Source organism: Colius striatus, chromosome W (assembly GCF_028858725.1).
Source record: "Colius striatus isolate bColStr4 chromosome W, bColStr4.1.hap1, whole genome shotgun sequence".
Taxonomy (NCBI): Eukaryota; Metazoa; Chordata; class Aves; order Coliiformes; family Coliidae; genus Colius; species Colius striatus.
Window position 1 is genome coordinate 27,252,009 of NC_084789.1, and position 12,209 is coordinate 27,264,217.

The 12,209-nt window shown below is 51.2% G+C and overlaps 1 pseudogene; it reads right to left on the reverse strand.

The window, feature by feature from the left end:
• Window positions 1–6,162: 6,162 nt before the first annotated feature.
• LOC133628402 (contactin-associated protein 1-like) lies at window positions 6,163–9,647 on the reverse strand (annotated as a pseudogene).
• Between the last annotated feature and the right edge of the window lie 2,562 nt (window positions 9,648–12,209).

Consider the following 12,209-nt stretch of genomic DNA (forward strand, 5'->3'; position numbering starts at 1 on the left):
CTCCTGATCTCCTTACCGAAGGACCAGTTTCTTCTTCTAGCCTTTCCTCTTCCTCCTCTTCTGGCCTTACTAATTGATGATATGGACTTGACCTCCTTATCCACTGCTTCTTTTTCACTACTGGGGCAACCACTGTTGTTGTTGTTTGATTCCCTGACTCAACCATGGTAGTCTCAGGTATAGTTTGAATTTCCACCTCGGCCATAGTTCTCTGAGAGGGCTGGACTGCGACTGACTCAACTATGTTGGCCTCAGGTACCGTTTGAGTTTCCACTTCAATCATAGTTCTCTGAGAGGACTGGAATGCAGCTCGGTAGGCAGAGGCTAGGCCCCAGTATAGTGCCTGAACCTGATGGGCCTCCTTAGGGTAGGTAAGACACCCTTCTATCAGGTAGCGTGTCAGTAAAGCAGGGGTTTTTATCTGTTCAGTTGTAAAATCCCAGGTTACAGGAGGTGATAACCGTCCTAGGAATTTGCCTAAATTCATCCACACACCCTGCCACCCAGGGACTGGCCGCTTCAGGGGGCATTTTAACATGTTTCCATCGCAAATTTGTCCTCTCTGATACCCAGATGAGTCCAGATTCCACAAGATATATAATATACCAACCATGTTAATTAGTAATATTAAAACTCTCGTATAAGGGTGACTAAGGACCTGGGAAGTCTGTATAACAAAATTGTCTAGATCAGTCCGAGCTGAGGAGAAAGAGGTGCTTTGCCCCATGGCCTCCACAAGATAGCTCCCACAGCACACTAAATTCATCAGTAACAGAATGAGACTTGCTATTATTATTTGGGCCATCATGTTCCCAGGCCCTTTCATCCTTTTCACAAAATTATATAGCCAGCTTAGCAAAGCTATTAAGGTTAAAGCACAGCACAGAGTCAATGTTAGTAGCATCGTGTTCCCAAACATTAGAAAGTGTAAGATAAGTTGCATAACAGCAAGGCTCGGTGACCAGCACAGGAACTTTGCACTCATTGGCTTACTGTAATTGCAATGCAGTTAATGTAAATCTGCTATTATCTCACCCCACGTTGGGCGCCAAAAGGGCTGTGGTAGTTTGAGCCTGGCTGGATGCCAGGTGCCCACCACACCACTCTATCCCCCACCTCCTCAGCAAGCCAGGGAAGGGGAGAAAATAAGATGGGAGTCTCGTGGGTTGAGATAAAAGCAGTTTAATAAATAAGCAGCAAAGCCGCGCGCTCTGGAAGCAAAGCAAAAGCAGATAAGCTGTTACTCTCTACTTCCCATCAGCAGCGATGTCCGGCCACCTCCCGAGAAGCAGGGCTTCAGTACGCGTAGCGGTTGCTTTGGGAAGGCCAGAAGTGAATCTCGCCTCCCCTTCCTGCTCCTCTCCCCCAGTTTATATTACTGAGCTGACATCATATGGTATGGAATATCTCCTTGGTCAGCCTGGGTCAGCTGTCCTGGCCATAGTCCCTCCCAAGATCATGCCCACCCACAGCTATTGGTGAAGGTGGGGAAAGGAATGCTGGAGGGACAGCCCTGATGTTGTGCAAGCGGTAGTCATAATATTGATATCAACAGTAAGCACAGCACTGCAGGAGCTGCTGTGGAAAATCACTACCATCCCAGACCCACTACACAATGGTAACATGTGTGCCTTTAAAGCGTCCAAAGGGAGCATAAATTGTAACATCAGACTGCCATATCCCTAGTGGCGTCAGACCCCTAGGATTAACTCCTACTCCAATTTGATTTTGGCATGCAGGGCATGTAGAGACAATACCCTGAGCCTCTGATATTGTAACATTAAATTGTTTTGCCAACATTTTTGCACCTTGGTGAAAAAAGTCATGAGATCTGCGGGCTTGAGAAAATTTGTCAATTACTGGCCCCGCAGGTACCCATAGAGGTGCTGCAACTATTTTGTCAACTACCTCATTGCCTCTTGATAACCCATCTTTTAGGCCTGAATGACTTTGAATATGCCCAATATTGTAGACAGTTTGACATTCATTTATCCTATGCCAAAGCCGTACAAACAGACTATAAAGATTCTGATTAGAGATCTCCTTCAATAATGCTCGCTCTAATCGACTTACAGCATCCATCATATATGATGAATCAGAAATGATGTTCAATGGAACATCTGGCCATTTCTCAAAAGTTGTGACCACAGCTCTTAGTTCTCACAGCTGGACTGACCTGCCTGGGGAGTGAACAGTCAAGCTTTGCCACTTTCCATTCTCCCATCAGACCACTCCTGCTTTAGCTTGTGTTTTGCTTGCATCAGTAAATACAGTTAACCCTTTAACAGGTACTGTTGATCTCATTAGCCTGTCTTCCATTAGAAATTTAACGGAAAACAATTTATGAGCCGGATAATGTTTTTTTGTAAGTCCCCAGGTATGACAACAAAGCCCATTGTAATTCATTAGACTGCTGCAGTACCCAATTCAAAAATTCATCTGTTAGAAGAACGAAAATGATGTCTGCCTCAATACCTGCTATTTCCATCAAATGTTTTCTAGCCTTAACTATTATTTTTGCTATTGCCTCAATTCTGGCTTTTATTGTTTTTGGAAAAACCTAATGGTTACAGAAGCTGTAACTGTGGGGAGGAACCCGATATCTCTACCTCCTCCCCCTACAACGGCTTGGGGGGGCAAGGAATGGTCAGTCTCTCACAGATGGGCTCTGCCTCTTCTCTCTTCTTAGATGAGGACTCCTGGCATTCTTCCCCTGCTCCAACACGGGATTCCTCCCCCAGGACACAGTCCTTAATGAACTTCTCTGGTGTGGGTTGTTCCCAGCAGCTGTGGCTTCTGCCAATACAGGGTCCCTCACACAGGATGCAGTCCTTGGTGAATATCTCTGGCATGGATTCTTCACCACGGTTGCAGTTTCTGCAGTTGCAGGGTCCCTCTCTCGGGACAAGGACTCTTCTGGGCATAAGTTTAATGAACTGCTTTGTCGTGGGTTCCTACCCACAGTTACAGCTTCTGTGAATAGAATCCCTTCCTCGGGACATGGCCTGCTATGGCCATAGTTTTAAAGAAGAAAATCACTGTCCCTGGCTCGGGGCCTTTAATGAAGTGAATTGCTGTCCCTAATCTGGGGTCAGCTTTAGCAATATGAGAGACTCATAGCGATTCACTTCATTAAAGGCCCTGAGCCAGGGACAGTGACTATGGAAGGAGGAGGCCGTGTCCTGTGGGAGGGACCCAACCACTTCACTGCAGACCCCGAGACAGGGGCAGTGATTTTCTTCTTTAAAACTATGGCTGGAAGAGGCCATGTCCTGAAGGAGGGACCCTTTATCACTGTGGCCGTAGGAGGCCATGTCCCAAAGTGACCCAATATCCACAGCTGTAACTGTGGGTAGGAACACACGACAAAGCAGTTCATTAAACTTATGCCCAGAAGAGTCCTTGTCCCGAGAGAGGGACCCTGCAACTGCAGAAACTGCAACCGTGGTGAAGAATCCACGCCAGAGATATTCAACAAGGACTGCGTCCCGGGGGAGGAACCCCGTGTTGGAGCAGGGGAAGAATGCCAGGAGTCGTCCTCATCTGAGAAGACAGAAGCAGCAGAGCCCATCTGTGAGAGACTGACCACATTCCCCATTCCCTGCCCCCCTGAGCCGTTGAAGGGGGAGGAGGTAGAGATATTGGGAGCAGTGAGCTGGGCCCAGGAAGAAAAGAGGGATGGGGGAGGGAGATCTTAAAGTGATGGCTGTAATTTTCTCATCATCCTACTTCCTTTTTGCTTTTATTCTGTTCTGTTTCTTGTAGAATAAACTTTCCTACTTTCCTCTCTAAGTCGAGTACTGGAGTCTGTTTTGCCCAGAACCATAATTGGCAGCGAGCCCTCCCTGCCCTTGTCTCAATCCACAACAACCTTGCTTATCTTTTTACTCCCATTTCGCTGGGTCCTCTGCCATCCTGACAAGGGTGGGGGTGAATGGGGACACCGAGAGAGACTGTCATGGTGCTGCTGTGCTAGCTGGGCCAAACCACAACATCCTTATGCAATTAAAACAAGTACTTACATAACCATTAGGTGACTAAACTATTTCCAAGTGCTTAGTTAACTGATTAGACTATTAACAAGTGCTTAGCTGGTTATTGTGGTCTTAGGTTATTAACTAAAATAATTTTGTATCTGCAACAGTATTGCCCCAAGGAATGAAAAATTCTCTATTTGTCAAGCATATGTCACCTGGACATTGGCACCACTGTGTAAAAAATATCCCTGTGTTTTATTTTACCATTATATGGATGAAATTTTAATTGCAGGTGTAGTGGGTCTGGGATGGTAGTGATTTTCCACAGCAGCTCCTGCAGTGCTGTGCTTACTGTTGATATCAATATTATGACTACTGCTCACACAGCATCAGGGCTGTCCCTCCAGCATTCCTTTCCCCACCTTCACCAATAGCTGTGGGTGGGCATGATCTTTGGAGGGACTATGGCCAGGACAGCTGACCCATGCTGACCAAGGAGATATTCCATACCATATGATGTCAGCTCAGTAATATAAACTGGGGGAGAGGAGCAGGAAGGGGAGGCGAGATTCATTTCTGGCCTTCCAAAAGCAACCGCTACACGTACTGAAGCCCTGCTTCTCGGGAGGTGGCCGGACATCGCTGCTGATGGGAAGTAGAGAGTAACAGCTTTATCTGCTTTTGCTTTGCTTCCCACGCACGTGACTTTGCTGTTTCTTTATTAAACTGCTTTTATCTCAACCCACGAGACTCCCATCTCATTTCTCCCCTTCCCTGGCTTGCTGAGGAGGTGGGGGATAGAATGGTGTGGTGGGCACCTGGCATCCAGCCAGGATCAAACTACCACAGCCTTTTTGGCGCCCAACGTGGGGTGAGATAATAGCAGTTTTTACTAATTAATAGGGCTGGTATATTACATATTTTGTGGAATCTCGACTCATCTGGGTATCAGAGAGGACAAATTTGGGAAGGAAACATGTTAAAATGCCCCCTTAAGCGGCCAGTCCCTGGGTGGCAGAGTTTGTGGATGAATTTGGGCAAATTCCTAGGACAGTTATCACCTCCTGTAACCTGGGATTTTACACCTGAACAGATAAAAAAATGTGCTTTACTGGCATGCCACCTGATAGAAGGGTGTCTTGTCTACCCCAATGAGGTCCAGGTTCAGGCACTATACTGGGGCCTAGCCTCTGCCTACCGAGCTGCACTCCAGTCCTCTCAGAGAACTATGGTTGAAGTGGAAACTCAAACTGTATCTGAGACCACCATGGTTGAGTCAGGGAATCAAACAACCACCACAGTGGTTGACGCAGTAGTGAAAAAGAAACCTGGGTGCCGCGTCACTCACTGTTTGCCAGCCCTGTTCACCGCGCTCCTGGTCGTTTGCACTCCCTGGGGGACAATTAAATCCCCCGTGGTCGCTGTGGCTCTGCCTCCCGGCAAGACCATCCCCCTCAAGAGAGCTTTCTGGTCCTGGTGGCTCTCCTCGCTTTTCCTCCACTCGCCGTGCTCCAGGAACCCCTGATTACCTCAATCGGCCGCACAGCCGCGAATAAACAAGCCTTGCCTCCGCTTTGTTTACTGCCAATAAAAATCAGAATATAGTAGAATATATCCATCAACCAAAAAAAAAAAAGTGCAAAGTGCAGCGGTGTCGTACGTAGTAGCATCTGCCCACATGGGCAGGGTATTGCTTGGCATTCCCCAGCATGGATATTGCAAGTGGCTTCCTTGGTGGCTCTGGCTAAGCGAGCAAAGCAGCAGTTGATCTACGCATGGGAATTGCTATGGGGATGGCAGCAACTGGATGCACCCCACACTCTTTCCTGCTACAGGGAGGGAGAGCTGCAGCAGCACACTCCCCCTCCAGGTTCCCTGATGGAGACAGGGCAGGATTTGGCAGCTGGTGGGAGGCAGCAGCCTGTCTCGTGTGGAGGGCTGCCAGTGTGCCTCAGAGGGAGCAGGGATGGGGATTAGCAGGTCGTGGCCATGCTCCAGGGCCATGTTGGTGGCAGCTGTGAGGAGTTGGTGGGTTGTCGGTCGGTGAGTGCAGCCCGGTTCCAAGGTGAGTGGTGGCAGTTTAGGTGTGTTCGGCCCTTTGATCTCATGAAGCTTGCTCAGCCCTGGGTGGCTCCTGGGGCTGTGGGGGCTATGAGCTCATCCTAGTCCCCCTTTCCCAGCCCCACTAGTCCCCTTTGGCCTCCTCTAGGATCTTGTGCATCACCAGCAGTGTGGCAGTGCTGCTGTAGTCCTGGATGGCCTTGGGCTCATTGGTGTGGTAGGAGCCCTTGTAGCAGTGGTAGTAGAAGTACAGCAGCACCAGCAGCTCCCCGATCAGCAGAAGCAGGAAAATCATGACTACGGGGGAGAGGTAGTGGTGAGGGGCTGAGGGAGGGGGCTCGGGGCTATGGTGTTAAATGGGATGGGTGCTTTACATACACCCAATAATGATCGTGATCCAGCTATCATCATGTACATGGGGGAACTCTGCAAAGACAGAGTAGGGACAGGGCTGCAGCAGGAGCATTCCCTCTGCTTGCTGGGTGGCTTTGTGCCTGCTGGGGTCCTACCATGGCACCTACCTGTGTCCATGTATCAGGGGTCCATCTCAGGAGGGATGAGGATGGCGGTGAGAGGGAGCATGGAGGCACAGCTTGACTCCATCAACTCCCCCCAGACACTGGTGGGGTAGAAGATGGCTTTGAGGGGGACGAGTCTATTAAACTTCACCCGAGAGGCAGTCCAAGAAGCTGGGTGTATTGTAGCGCTGGATCTCAGGGTTGATCACACCAGTCTCTGTGGGGACACAGAAGGAGAAGGCTCATCCCCTGCAGAGGGTAAGGACCGTGCTGGACAGACAGACCCCTGAGATCCCAGTGTGGGAGAGGGCAGCCAAGAGCAGGACCTAGCTCACCCATCACGCGCCCCAGCAACAGGTTTTTGGGTGAGTCCAGCTTGCTGTCCACAAACAGGGAAACTGCTGCTCCATGACTATTGTCCAGCTGGGAGGCAGACACATGGCATCAGTACCCACTGAGCCTCCTCTGCCTTCTGCCACGCTGCCTATGCCTCCTCTCAGCCCAACCTACAGCCCCCCAGGGGGAGCTCTCACCAACATAGAGAGGCCTGTCAAAATTCCAAGCTTTGGGAGGGGGCCTGCTGCACCACCCAGGGCAGCTTGTCTACCTGCAGCCGTGCCAACTTGACGTTGAGTTCAGCCTTCATCTGGTGCCACTTGTTGTCATTCCAGGGCACCACTGAATGCACTGTCAAGTTCTTGTCCCTGTTCCTGATGTCGAAGGCAAACACCACACCCCTGGTGGCTGCAGGGACACCGTGTCAGGAGCCCCCAGCCCTGCTGCCCCCACACACACACTCCCTCTACCTGCCCATACTGTTGAGGTCAACACGAATGTAGTTTTGGGAGCCAGGGTTCTCCAGGAAGACTCCAGACAGGGCGGTGGTCTTGAAGTAGAAAGAGATGTCAAGGCTGTGGTTGGCCTTGGTCCCTGGGGGTAGCAGGTAGAGGGACCCCCATGCCCTCCTGCTGCCCCCACCTTGAATGTCATGATTTAGGCCCATCAGGGAACAAAAGACCATGATTAGCCTCAAGTACCAAAGACTTGAGAATTGCTAAAGGGCAGGGAGAGCTTAATTGCCACTTATGGTCCAAGACAAAACAGACCAGGCTACTCAGCTTGGGAAAGAAAACAGAAAATAATTTAATCCAACACCAACTAAAGCATAACCATAAAACCCCAAAATATAAAAAACACAAAACAACACAGAATGGTACAACAATGAAGAGTACAACCAGCCCTTTAAGAACACCTTCTCCCCACCCCTCTCCTCTTCCTGGGCTCAGAGCCCTGATCCTTGTGTCTTTATCTCCTCCTCCACTGAATGGCTCAGGGGGGCAGGGAATGGGGGTTTCAGTCAGTCTATTCTCGATGGTTTCTGCTGTTTGTCTCTCCTCAGGGCAGGTGGACTCTGCACCAGTCCTCCCTGCTCCTCTGCCGGGTACCTCACACACACAGCAGCCCTGCATGGGCTGCTCCGACGTGTGTTCATCCCAAAGGCTGCAGCTCCTCTCTGCCTCTTATGTGGGTCTGCTCTGTGGCCCACAGGCTCTCCAGCATGGCCTGCGCCATGGCCGTCTCCTCACACAGTCTCTCGTCCGTCCGGGTGCACTCACACGGAGCTGCTGGTGGCTCTCAGTCCTGCCATTGCCCTCCATGGCTTGCAGGGGTACAGCCTGCATTCTCGCCACGGGTTGCAGAGTCGTCTCTGATCTGGTGCTCCTCTGCTCCTCCTTACTTCGTCCTTCTCTGACTGTGGGGTCCACATGGTTGCCTCCATCTTGTACCACTCTTACACCTCCTCCCAAGCACTTCAAATTCCGGTCCTTAAATAGTGATCGCAGAGGCGCCAGATTGGCCCAGCCGGGCCAGAGGTGGCTCTGAACCCAAGAGCTAGGGGAGAGTCCGAGAATTCTTTACTGGGTCTTCACTGCAACCCCTTCCCCCTGTTACCAAGCAAAAGCAGCTCCTCCCTAAACCATGAACACCATGAAGGGCTTGAGCGGCCTGCTGCCATCCTGGTCAATGGTGTAGTTCCCCGAGGTATTTCCACTGACCCAATAAGCATCACATGACTCCTTGTAAAGGGCTGGAAGAGGGAAACGGGGCTGGGATCAGCATGAGGGGGGTTCCAGGCAGCAGAAAGAGCTCCAGGTGCCTGTCTTGCCCCCTGATCCATGAGGCTACAGGCTCACATTTGTGGCAGGTCTCACCCTTGTACCCTGTTAAGTCACAGATGCACATGAAGTTGTCCCAGGACTGGATGCAGTGGCTGTCATGCTCACACAGGTTGGGGGTACACCTGAGGGCACAGAGGATTACTGTCCTGGCACTGGTATAGCCCCCTGGCCCCTGCCCACTCCCAGCCACCAACCTGTCACAACTGCTACCTGTCCACAATGCCACAAACATTGAAGAGCACATTGTGGTACTGCCCCAGCTGGTGCAGCACCAGGAACTCCATGGACTGCATGTCTACATTCAACATCTGCAGGCAGCCACGGAAGGCTGGCTGGTTCAAGTGGCAGCTGGTGACAGAGGCCGGCTTGGGTCAGTCTGCAAGGCACAGTGGAGTGAGTGGCCCCTGGCCCCTGCCCCATCACCTACCTCCGAAGAAGTACTGGCTGCCAGTGCAGAGCTGGAAGGGATGTGCCACCCAAAACTCAGCACCATCATTATCAGCATTGATGGTCACCACAACTGAGCCATCCCATGCCATCAGCTGCACTGAGTTCCAGAAGCCATCACTCAGGTGATGTCCTGGGTGGGGAGAGGAAGGTGTGTGGCGAGGTACCTCTGCCAGCCCAGCCCCTGGCCCCACACCAGCTCCCCAGTCCACCTGCAGCAAACTCCAGCTTCTTGCCAGCTGGATGATGGAGACATTGACCTGCCCCTTGCTCAGCACCATCTCGAGGGAGCCCAGGCAGTCGGCGAAGCTGGTGTAGAGCAGGAGCCTGGCCATGTCCCAGGAGCAGAAGTGGAAGCTGATGGCCAAGCAATTCCTCTGCGGGATCCCCGCCACCTGCACATAGTTGTTGATGCTGCTGAAGGCGATGGGGTTGTTTAACTGGTCCTGGCAGTAGTGGCCCATGCTATGCTGGAGGTGAGGAAGGGGATGATCCCATGGTGAAGAGCCCTCCCCTTGTTCCTGTCTCCACAGTCCCAGCCCCAATCACTCCCGCTCAATCCCAGCACCTGGCAGAGTCAGGTGGGCTCCCCAGGCCAGGGTCAACCTCGCTCAGTTGACGTGGCATTGCTCAGCTGAGCATGGTCACTGCTCAGCCTCACGTCACCCCTCAGCAGGGGGGGTAACCTGGCCCTGAGGAAGGGGTCATCCCACAGCAGGGATGAGAACCTGCCTGTCCTCCAGAAAAAGAGTCCTCCCATGGCAGGAACAAGACCTCCAGGGAAGGGGCCGGTTAGGTGAGGGGCCAAGTGATATCTGAAGTTGCGCAAAGTTCAGGGGTGAGAAAGACTCGAGACTCATCAGCCTTTGTCGCCCACAGACCCAAAGACCATCACTGACTATCACCAGGAGATATCATGCAAATGAAAGGAAGAGAAGACCATCACTCACTATCATATGATTTTGTAACTTTATAACAAATATAAGTCAAGCAAGTTGTCAAGTCTGGGGGTGCGCGCTTGTGGTGGAGCGATTCCAAGTGCTCCCGGTGCCGAATAAACATATCTTCTTTATAACTCTTGGAGTTATAGAGTCTGTTTCCGCAAGTCATTTTGGCACCCCAGATAGGACTTGCTCTGCTCGGCTGCAGGAGTGACTGAGGAATGGACGTCCTAGCCATGGCCCAAGTCTTTTTTCTCAGAGAAACTCCGCTCCCAGCCGCTCATTGCGGGAGCAGACAACGATCATCTATTCTATGGACAAGGTATTGTTGCCGTTACCAGCAACATTGCCAGACCGCCTGAACGGATCACTCAGCTCACCGACCACTGAGGGGACAAGACCACTGCATACTCAGTATGGATGATGCTTTGTTCCAGCTTTATTGCTTGTGCCATGCGCTTATATCGCAGCCACTGTAGGGTCCCCACTAACTGTTGTAGTGTAGTTATCTGGTCAATTACCAACAATTTCTGTGCTCTCACTTGCCTTTTTGTGATAAGCGTCCCTAAATATTTTATCCCACTACCCCACTGGGTCTTACTAGGTTCGATAATTAGTCCATGTTTAGCTAACTCCTCCACAACCTCCCGGTGGAGTTGGTGGAGCTCGTCGCCACTGGGCAAGCTCAACAAGATATCATCCATATAGTGGACTATTTTCTCTTGTAACCATTTATGACAAATGGGTCGTAGGGCAGCGCCGACTGCCAATTGGCACAATATTGGTGGTTGCGATAAAATCTCGCCCCCTCAGGGCTGTCAGTTGTTGTGGCATCGTCCACCAGCCCTTCCCCATTAATTGTTCTATGGTGACCCTGTGCATATGATGCTGGGGATTGCCTTGTGCTTCCGTACATATGGTCTGATTTATGGTATGCCACTCTTCCTTCCATAACAAAAATAAGGGCCCCGATAGAATAGCCTTTGCTAACTGTGTGCAATCATGCGGCAACATAGGCTGCTGGAAGATGCATTCCAGTAGCACCAGGGACTCTGGACTGCTAAGTTTGTGTGTCTTTATGGTCCCATGCAGCTCCTTCACAACCTTTGTTTCTAGGGGAGCCCATTCATGTCTGCCCCCATCGGTCATTCAAACTGGCATCACTATTGGTACATGCTCAAATTTAACTCCATCTAAGAGGCAATTTTTTGCTATCAGATGCCAGTCTGTAAGTGGTTGGCTCCCTCCTCCAGATGCATCCTTAATCAACTGCTTTTCCTGGACTACCTTCTCAGCATTAGCAATCACTTCGGTTTAGAGACGCTGCCAGTCTACCGCCCTTTCTTATTTGCACTGTCTCGGCATAGCCCAACCCCTTTTCTCTTTGCAGTTGCATGCTATCACACTCGCCTATCGAATGCATCTCGACATCCTCCTCCTCTTCAGACAATTCTTCCAAATTTGGATCTGCACTGGCTCCTATTTCTCCCACCCCCACTTCCTCTAGGCGCCATCTTTGGTGGCCAGTGGCGCAGCTGATATTTCTCCCCTCCGGCACCGCTCGCCCTGGCGCCATCTCCGGGTACAGAGCGTGCTCGACGGTACCCACTCTAACATGGGGTCACCCACTCACTCGCCCACCCACTCTCTCTTGACCATCCTGTGCTGCACCCCTGCCCGACTCTGCCCACTCAGCATCCCCTGTCTGCATCCTCTGCAACTCATCCCAGGGGTAACTCGGTGGGCGAGGCTTGACTGGGAAGCAGTTCTCTTGTGGGGGCTCTGTTCGGGGGCCGCATCCCTCACTCTTCTCGCTGTCAAGTTTATCACATTCTGCGTCCCCACATAGTGATGGACCCGTCTGTGCCCCCAAACTCTCCATTACCACACTCGTTTGAGCCTCCTGATCGCTACAAGCTCTCTCTGTCCACACTTTCCGCCCCTCCCCACGGATAGTTTCCTATACTGACAACCAGACCTGTTTCTCCTGTGCTGTCTTAGACAGAGTCCTCTTAATCTCCCATCACGTTTTAAGATGCTGGTCCATCCCCTTGGTCCCCGCCAAAGCAGCCTGCAGCATTTCCT